Source organism: Gorilla gorilla, chromosome X (assembly GCF_029281585.2).
Source record: "Gorilla gorilla gorilla isolate KB3781 chromosome X, NHGRI_mGorGor1-v2.1_pri, whole genome shotgun sequence".
Lineage (NCBI taxonomy): Eukaryota > Metazoa > Chordata > Mammalia > Primates > Hominidae > Gorilla > Gorilla gorilla.
Genome location: NC_073247.2, coordinates 115,342,292 through 115,352,316, shown reverse-complemented (window position 1 = coordinate 115,352,316; position 10,025 = coordinate 115,342,292).

The window sequence follows — 10,025 nt, the reverse complement described above, 5'->3', positions numbered from 1 at the left end:
CCTTTGGATTACAGCTGCAGGCTGTAAAACTTTTTAGCTGAATTTATCATTTTTTTTTTGTGGTGGCAACATTCACAACCTACTCTGTTAGTAATCTTGAACTATACAATACATTGGTATTTGCTATAAGTCACCCTACTGTCTAATAGAACACCCAGCTTATTCTTCCTGCCTAACTGTAACTGACTACCCCAATTTGATCATTATACTATTTATACGTGCACCAAAACATCACATTGTAGCCCATAAATATATACAATTATCATGTGCCAATTATAAATAAAAATTAAATTTAAAAAACTGTGGCTGTAGTACAGCACTGACTTCTTAGGAACAGGATGTCCTCTCACACATGTTGCAGTCATTTGGCCCCTTTTATTTTGCCCAATGCAGGGGACAATTTGCTACTCATTAAAAAAATATGTATGTAAGTAATAAACTCTCTGAATCGGATAAGGGCTAATTGTTTCTTTACTGACCAAATCTACCACCCTGCTTAGTGTTGACATCCATTTCCGCAGGGCTCTGAGACAGTCCTCCTTTCTTGAGGAGACAAACTCCAGCCTGTGACTGATTGCAGAGTCTTCTGGCAAGCTTCAGAGTAAAACAAAAACTATTTGTGGATGACAAGGGCTTAAAATGGGACTGCGGTTAATTTTTTGATGGTAATTTTCGGAAGTGAAAGAACTGATGTGTCTATAACAAGAATAATGCAATCGACAGAAAATTTGGTTATTTCTGTGACACAAAGGTAATAAAGTTAATCCACAAAGTTTTAAACACAATGTATTTAAAGATAGTCATTATACAGATTTTCAGTGAAGACAGTGAATATTACATCTGATTTACAAAAAAGATGAACATAATTTTTATAAAGGAAAAATATTTGGATTTAATAATTCAAGAACACACAATGTACATAATATACCATGAGTATATTAAGAATTCAGTAGTAATATATACCAATAGAATATCAAGTTGAGATTCAGTAAGTCCAGAGTAGATCCTAAACATCTGTAATTTAATAAAGCCTCATAGGAAATATTTTACAGATGTATGTACACAGGTTTAACTAGGTATCATTGTGTAACTTGCAATTTTCACCAAATATTGTTTCTGAAATTTATCTACATTCTAATTGCTGTGGCTTTAGTACATTCATTTTTACTGGTATATTGTATTCCATTGTATGATTGTAGTATGATTTATCCAGAATAATCTGTTGATGGACATTTCAATTGTTTTCGGATTTGTGCTATTAAAAACAGTGGTGCACAAATATTAATTTTACCTGTTTTTTAAACTTACCAGTGGGATTATACAGTATTCCCTTTTTTGTGCTTGGCTTCTTTTGTGTTTTTTTAAAATTTAAAATTTTTAATTTCTGCGGGTGCCTAGTAGGTGTATATATTTATGGGATACATGAGATGTTTTGGTACAGTTATACAATATGAAATAATCACATCACAGAACATGAAGTATCCATTCCCTCAAGCATTTATCCCTTGTGTTACAAACAATCCAATTATACTCTTTTAGTTATTTTAAAATGTATAATAAAATTACTATTGACTATAATCTCCCTGTTGTGCTACCAAATACTAGGTCTTATTCATTCTGACTACTTTTTGTGCCCGTTAACCATCCCTCCTTCCCCTTCATCCTTCCACTACCTTCTCCAGCCTCTGGTAACCATCCTTCTACTCTCTGTTTCCATGAGTTCAACTTTCTTTTGCTCAACATGTCTGTGACACTTAAGAAACATATCAACCAAGTGCAATATGGGGCCCTTGTTTGGACCATAATTGGAACAAACCAACTGTACAAAAAGCATTTGTGCAACAATTGATATTGATATTTGATATTAATGAGTTACTATCAAATTTTTTCTAGGTGTGACAATGGTATTGTGCTTATGTTAAAAAGAGCTCTCATCTTTTAGAGATTCATACTGAAATATTTATGGATGAAAATATATTATTTGCTTCAAAATGGTGGAGGTGGGAAAATGTGGAGTATATGGCAGTGAATTGATAATTCTTGGAATTAGGTAATGAGAAATGGGTGTTTAATAGACTATTTTCTCTACTTTTGTATATATTTGAAATTTTCCCTAATAAAAAGGTTTTTAAAAAAGAGTGGTACAGAGGTCATTTTGTACAAATCTCCTTGTATACATCTGCTATATATATATGTATCTGTGAGTCCATTTGAGGTGTTATCAAATAGGTACAGTCTGCTAGATATGACCAAAATGCTCTGCAAAGTCTATATGTATGCCAGGTCACAATCTAACCAATTGTGTATGGAAGGTCTCATTGGTCTACCTTGTTCATCTAAAGAGGAGGTTGAGTGCCTGGTTCCAAACACAGGCCTTTTAGTCAAGCACATGGGGATTGAGATAGCAGCTCTTTCTCTTAGAAGCTGTGTTACCCTGGAACCTGTACTTAACCTCTCTGAAACTCAGTCTTATAATCTGTAAAAGGAAATCCTGATACCAAATAGAATATCTAGAACATATAGAAAGACAGCATTTGTCTGTTTCCTTCCCATTCTATCTTTTTTAAAGAGAGATTTTATTTTTAACCTCAAGATCATCGCTATGTCTTAGCATTTTGGGAATGTTAAAAGGAGAAGAAAAGATAAACATGCTCATGTACTTATGTAACAGATTCAAGGCCATTTCTGTGAGACAGAATGTTATAGAATGAGTTGTCTGATAAAAACAGGTAGGAAAAAAGTGCACACTTTCCTATTGAATGGTTGTACCTTCCCTGTGGTCTTTGTGGCTTTGTGGGTCCAATAGTTTCAATTCAGGTGTTCCCATGATTTAAGAGTCTGGGATCTTCTTGGAGTTCCAGAAACACTAGGCATTTGGTGACTGTGGATCTGCAGGGAGGGACACTGGAACAAGAATCAGGAGCTGTGCCTGAATTTCAGTGCCCGAGCCTTCACTGTTGACAGGATGTCAGGTGAGTCATTTCCTCTCTCCTCTCCTCAGCTACCAAAGAGGATAACACCAGGGACCCAAGTCAATGGGAGTCTGGTACCTAGACTGAGGATTTGCTATGTTCCAAGCACTGTACCATTTGCATTATTTGCATTTCTCTCTTTTAGTCAAGTACTTTTACTCAAGTGGCCTTCATGAAGCAAAGTCCAGCATCCCAGAGAACAACATTGGGAATCTAATTTAGATGCGAGGGGGCACAGAAATCCCTTGTGAGAAATTACCTTTAAATGGCAGCCTGAAGTGTGAATAGGAGAAAGCTAGGGTGGGAGAGATTCCCAGGCAGTGGGAGCAGCATGTGCAAAGGCCCTGAGGTGGGAAGTAGCTTGGCCCATTTGGGCTGGGGGGAGGCCTGTGTAGCAGAGTGAGTGTGAGAGAGGAGTGGCCTTAATGAGGGTAGTAAGGAACACTGGGCAGAGTGAACAGGTCTCTGCAGACTATATAATACAGAGTCTGCATTTTACCTGCTGAGTTCTGGCAAGGCATGGAGAGTTGTAAACACGTGATCCCATTTGCTTTTGGCAGCCTGGAAGGTGTTGGACGCTGAGGGTAAAAATACTGCTCTCAGAGTTGAATGAAGCAGAGCAGCCATGAGGAGTAACCCTGTGGATGGAGCCTCTGCTGCTGAAGTGACAGAAGTCTGTCCTGTTTACTGTGGAAACCTAACATTGGGCTGGTGACGGTGGTAATGAGGACATGTGACAGGACGTGGGGCTGGCCGGTGGGACTCTCCTCATTCCTCTACTCCAGTGAGTGTGTTGCCCGAGGTGAAGAGGCTTAGAGGACAGTTGATCCCTCACAGAATTTAGGTCTGGCTCTAACCATATTAAGAGAGGACAAAGGTCACTGAGATACATGGTCCCACTTCCTTCATATAGGTCTTTTAAAATGTTTATATATATATATATAAATATATATTATCTATAAATATATAATATAATATATAAATATTTTTATATAAATTATATATAAATATGTAATTATTTTATATAATATATAATATATATTATACATATATAAATATATAATATATAATACATATATAATATATATTATATATATTATATATATATTATATATATATATATTTTTTTTGAGACAGGGTCTCACTCTGTCCCCCAGGCTGGAATGCAGCGACGATCAAAGCTCCAGCTCCTAGACTTGAGCAATCCTCCCTCCTCAGCCTCCTGTGTAGCTGGGACCACAAGTGCATGCCACCATGCCCAGCTAATTTCCTTTTTATTTTTTGTAGAGACAAGGTCTTACTATGTTGCCCTGGCTGGTCTTGAACTCCTGGGCTAAAGTCATTCTCCCACCCTGGCCTCCCCAAGTGCTGGGATTACAGGCTTGAAGCCACCACACCTGGCCCCTCGTATAGGATTTTAAAAAGCTGAAACACCTAGAAATTCTTCTGTTTGTGACAAAAGGCCCATATTCTTCCATTATATTTTCCCTATTATAATCATATCCAGCCACAATTCTTGATCATTCTGATATTGTTTAAAAGATATTATTATTCACCAGAGCATAACAATTTCCCTTAATGAATTATAATTCAGAAGGAGCATAGATCACATTTATTTAAACTTTTAGCTGTATCCTACTGAACATAATTTTTGTGTTTTTACATCATAAATCATATGGAACTACTTATCATTCCTAAATTAATTTTAATGGAACAAAGAGACAAGGGTGTTTTAAGTGTATATTGAAAATCACTTTTATTCTCCTCTGTACCCTTACTGCTTATCAGAATATCTTCCATAGATACTGGCTTGTAATAGATTATAAATAATTTACATGTGGCTGAAAATGTCCCCACAGCTAGACAAAGTGAAATTCTGTTTCCTGACCAACATTCCCCCATCTTACTCTCTAAAGGTAACCACTGCTACACTGATTTATTTATTTTTAAGATACCAAATTGCAATCACAGAATAACACTGATGTGCTAGTTGTGTTCTTCATATAACAAGGTGCACACTTTAAAAAATCATTTTCATTAAGCTATTATTTAGGTAAAGTAAAATTCACTCTCTTTAATGTACAGTTCTTCAAGTCTTGAAAAGTGCATACAGTTGTGCAAGTATTACCAAAATCAAGCCATACAACAGTTGCATCACTCCAAAAAGGGGCATCCTGTGCCCCTTTGCAATCAGCCTGTTCTCCACACCCCAACCCTGGCAATGAACTATTTGTTTTCTGACCCTCCAATTTTGATAGCTGTAGGTTTTCATTTTGCATTTTCATTTTAATTCTGTTCTATGTATTTTTTACTTCCCTTGAGGCTTCCTCATTGACTCATGAATTAACTAGATATGTGTTTAATTTCCAAGTTCTTGGAGACTTTTCTGTTGTCTTTTGTTGTTGATTTCTAGTTTTATTCACTATTGTGAGATAACACATTCTATTCAGTTTCAATTTGTTAAAGTTGGTTTTATGATCTAGGATGTAGTCTGTCTTGCTGAGTGTTTCGTGTGCACTTGGAAAGAGTGTGTGTTCTGCTGTTTTGGGGTGGAGTGTCCAGTAAATGTTAATTAGATGCAGTTGGTTGATGGTGTTGTTCAGTTCATCTATAACTTTACTGATTTTTGGTTTACTAATTCTATCTATTACTGAGAGAAGAGTGTTGAAGACCTCCCATTATAATTTATCTATTTCTCTTTCAGTTCTGTCAGCTTTTGCTTCATGTATTTTGAGGCTCTGATGATATATATCTATATCTATATCTATATAAATATATGCACTTAGAATTGTTATATCTTCTTGCTTAATTGGCCTTTTTTATTCCTAGTAATTTTGTTTATTTTCAAGTCTACTTTGTTTGATAATATAGATGCACCAGCTTCTTTTTGATCAATGTTTGCATGGTATTTCTTCAATCATTCTATTACTTTTGAACTATCTATATCATTTATATTTGAAGTGAGTTTCTTGTAGACAGTGTGTAGTTGGGCTGTTTTTTATTTTTGTTGTTTTTAAAAAATCCATTCTGATAACCTCATCTAATATGTGTTTTACCATTAACATTTAATGTAATTATTGATATGTTTCCATTTAGGTCTACTACTTTATACCCCGTCTGATTTTCATTACCTTGTTTCCTCTTTCTTGCATTCCTTGGATTTGAACACTTTTTAGTACCCCATTTTAATTTTTCTATTGTGATTTTGAATATATCTCTTTGTATAACATTTTTGTGGTTACTCTATAAATTACAATCTACCTACTTAACTTTTTACAGCCTATTTAGAATTATTGTTTTACCACTTCAGTTAATATGTGGAAACCTCACCTTAAAAAGTCCCTTTACCCTCCCTGCTTTATGCTATAGTTTCCTTATAAATTATACCTATGTTGAAACATACATAAATATCTATTATATATAAATTATTTAGAACCCCATCAGTCAATATTATATTTTGCTGTGGTTTTCCAACATTTCTCATGCTTTTGGAAACCTATTCAGCTATATCTTCATATTTACTTCCTCGTTAGAATTCCTTAGAGTCCCAAATTGGGGCAGAAATGAGCAAGAATGAGAAATTTGCCATTCACTGTTTAAAAATAGTCAATAATATTATAATTTAAAAGCAATATAAGTCATTAATAGAAATTTAAACGGTATCCTGGGCAGCATCAAAGGCCAGTGCCCAGAAAGATTAGAGTATTCAGAGCCCTGGCAATTTCAGGACACAATGGGAAAAGCTTTAGAATAATTCAAGGTTCCACTACTGAGCAGGCATTTAAAGCAGTTTCCCTGAAGTACTTAACCTGCCCTAACTTTCTATACCCTGATCTGAATTATAGAATTAAATAGGTAACTTGAATAAGTGTTAAGATTAAAGAATATATATAAATTTTATAATTTATAAAATTTAGAGTACCACTTATTTACATTACTTTTGTAAACATTAATTTTCCACTATCAAGATCATTTTTCTCAGAGGAAATATCAGTTTTTCTGACTGAGCACTTTCTGTCTACCACCTTAAAAACCAGTCAATTCAAATAATCACCATATCCAGGTCTCTTAGCTCCAGGGGCAGGATTTCATTTATATTGTCATCATCATCATCATCACCACCACCACCATCAACTCCCAAAAGAGGTTGCTGAGTGCATATCCATGAGGAAGTATAAAATAATCAGTCCCTAAGTTCCTGTAGCCCATGATCTACATAAGAGGTTGTTATGTATGTGAAGTGTTTGTCAATGTTCTTTCATTCTTACTTCCCCCTAACTCCAGGAGACTTTTCAAACATTTTTTTCCTAATCAACCCCTCTCAACTGCAGAAGGTGAGATTTTTAATACCACAGATGTAGTGTATATATGTTTATGTACTGTGGTCCTTTGGAGGGTCAAAGATTATTGTAATATCTATGAAAACCCTACCCCAAAAATCCAATTTTTGGCCCCTTGGGCATAATGCCACATATATTGAGAACGCATGGTATATTGTGATTAGGACAAAATTTGGAACCCTATTCCTCCTCCATCCATCTCTTGGTCCATACTAGAAAATATATCATGACCAGATGCTCAGCCTCAATAGACCATCCACAGAGCTACCTCAAGTGTTGATATGGAGCAGTGCTCAGGTCCCTACTCCTGGAGGAGACTATAGACCTCTAACCTCATCCCTGTCTGGAAGAAATTTCCCTTCCTTACCCTCACTGTGTCTTCAGAGGTCCTCTCTTCCCTACCAGGTAAAAACAACCCAATGATTTCTATAAATTTAAGTTTTCATAAAGTATGGAAGAAACACTGATTTCAGATTCTGCTTCCATCTCTGCCATAAACTTCTCTTGATGCAAGGGGAAGGGGCACTCCCTGATGCAAGGAGGATAAACACAGGGAGAATAGAGATTAACCACCTCAACAATACGTGTCCTGATATATTTGCTAAAGCTATGCAATTAGCCAATAAAGGGGTTCAGGCTGCCAGGTTCTATCTCTGGCTCTGGCAGAGGCCTGATGAGAAACCTCTTTGCCATCTAGCTCTGTGGTTAGGAGCATATGCTTTGGAGTCACAGACATTCATGAAGAGAGGATACTGACACCTCACTAGCAGGGCTGTCATGAGATTAAATCCAGACACTAACATGAAGAACCTAAAGCTGGATCCTCTAAACACTCTGCTCCATAAGTATCTGTCTTTCCTCCCTGGAACAGGGAACTCATGTGGCTCCTGAACTGCCCCCTCAGCCAGGACTCCTTAACTAGATTGCAGGTCAGAATCCGAGTGGTATCCTTTTCTAAACCCTCAGTTGAATGTCACTTGTTGGTGGAAACAGGACTTCTGTATCAAAAGGCATTCAAGTTATTAATCCATAATAATATGGGCCTCAGAAAAGTGATATGCCCATTTGATACCAACACTGTATGTGATTGTTTCCCCTTCATACCATCAGCACCAGGTATTTTCTTTATTGCCAATGTAATCTGCTCATTTTTTCCAGATCTGCCCCATTGCATGAGTCATCCCAGAGGGTCGTTAAGCTTATAGATTAACATTCTCCTCCCCTAGGGCTGCCAGATTTAACAAATGAGCATACATCCAGGACACCCAATTGTATTTGAATTTCAGATAAACAAAACAATATTGCATCAGACTAAAAATTATTTGTTGTTCATCTGAAATTCAAATTTAACTGGCTTAGAATAAATTGAATCTGGCAACCATACACATGGAGGACTCTGTGAAGTAGAACCAAAGGGCTACAGTCAACAGCCACCACTGAGCTCCCAGCACACACCTGCGCCAGTTGTCATTCATGTGAGTCAGCACTCTCAGATATCCCAGCCAAGTGTAGCCTCCATGACCACAGCCCAGGTGACAGACACCACATGGAGCAAAAAACAACCAGCAGAGCTCAGTCAACACACAGAATCCTGAGAGATAAGTAGCTATTGTTTTGGGGTGTTTGGTTAAGCAGAAATGGATATTCGAAACATGCCATTTGAGTGTACTCTTTCTATCATTGGATAATACAGGTATTCCCTTATTCTAGAAGCCTTGGTAGGACTTTGTTATAATTTTAGATATAGTCTGTCTGTGGGTTAATGTGTGAGTATAAACTTCTGAACATTCCATCAATTCCTTCTTGAAGAGATTTCCAAGATAAATTTTTCTGATGTATGATTTTCATTCTACTCTTGGAATTTAGAAATCAATTCCAATCCTTTTCCATAAGGTGAGCCTCCACTGTAATCATGCTTGTTAAGGGAGTAAGAAAGTGTTGTCATAAATGGCTCTGCAGGCCGTATGGAAAACCATATCCTCAGAAGTTTGCTTGATGAGTATACAATCAGAACAGAGAGGTGTTTATTCACTTTGAGAAATGTTCCTCAAAGAAGGTGTCCTGGAATATTTTCTCCTCCTATAGAGATAGCCTTTATCAAGGAAGTCACTTTCCTTGGGCACACAAAGGCAGGACTCCTTCAGCAGATAGCAGATGGAATATGCATTTTAGTTCTTGACGTTTGTGGCTGTCTCAGCGTAGCCCTGCTGGGTAGATAAGTCTGTCCAATTCTGTAGCTCATTAATAGGAAGCCCACATGCCAGCACATCTAAGACACATTCTCCAATCTCACCTTTACAGGGAATAAAGTTGATGTACTATTCTCCTTATGCTTTTGCCATAACTCTTAGTTGGTTTAGAGCTCAAACTTGGAGTGGGAGTTATTTTGGAGGCCGCTTAAAGACCCGAGCATTTTGGAGCAAGATCATAGAAACAGTTGGGAAGCCAGTGAGACCCAGAAAATGGAAGGAGAGATTTGAGCCTATTGGAAGACCCACTCCTGAGGGCAGAGCAGAACACATTTTCAAAAAGTTAATACATAATATTGTACATGTTTATGGGGTACATGTGATATTTTGTTACATGCATAGAATATGTAATGATCAAGTCAGGGTATTTAGGGTATCCATCACCTCGAGTATTTATCATTTCTATATGTTGGGAACATTTCAAGTCCTTTCTTCTAGCTATTTTGAAATATGTAATACATTGT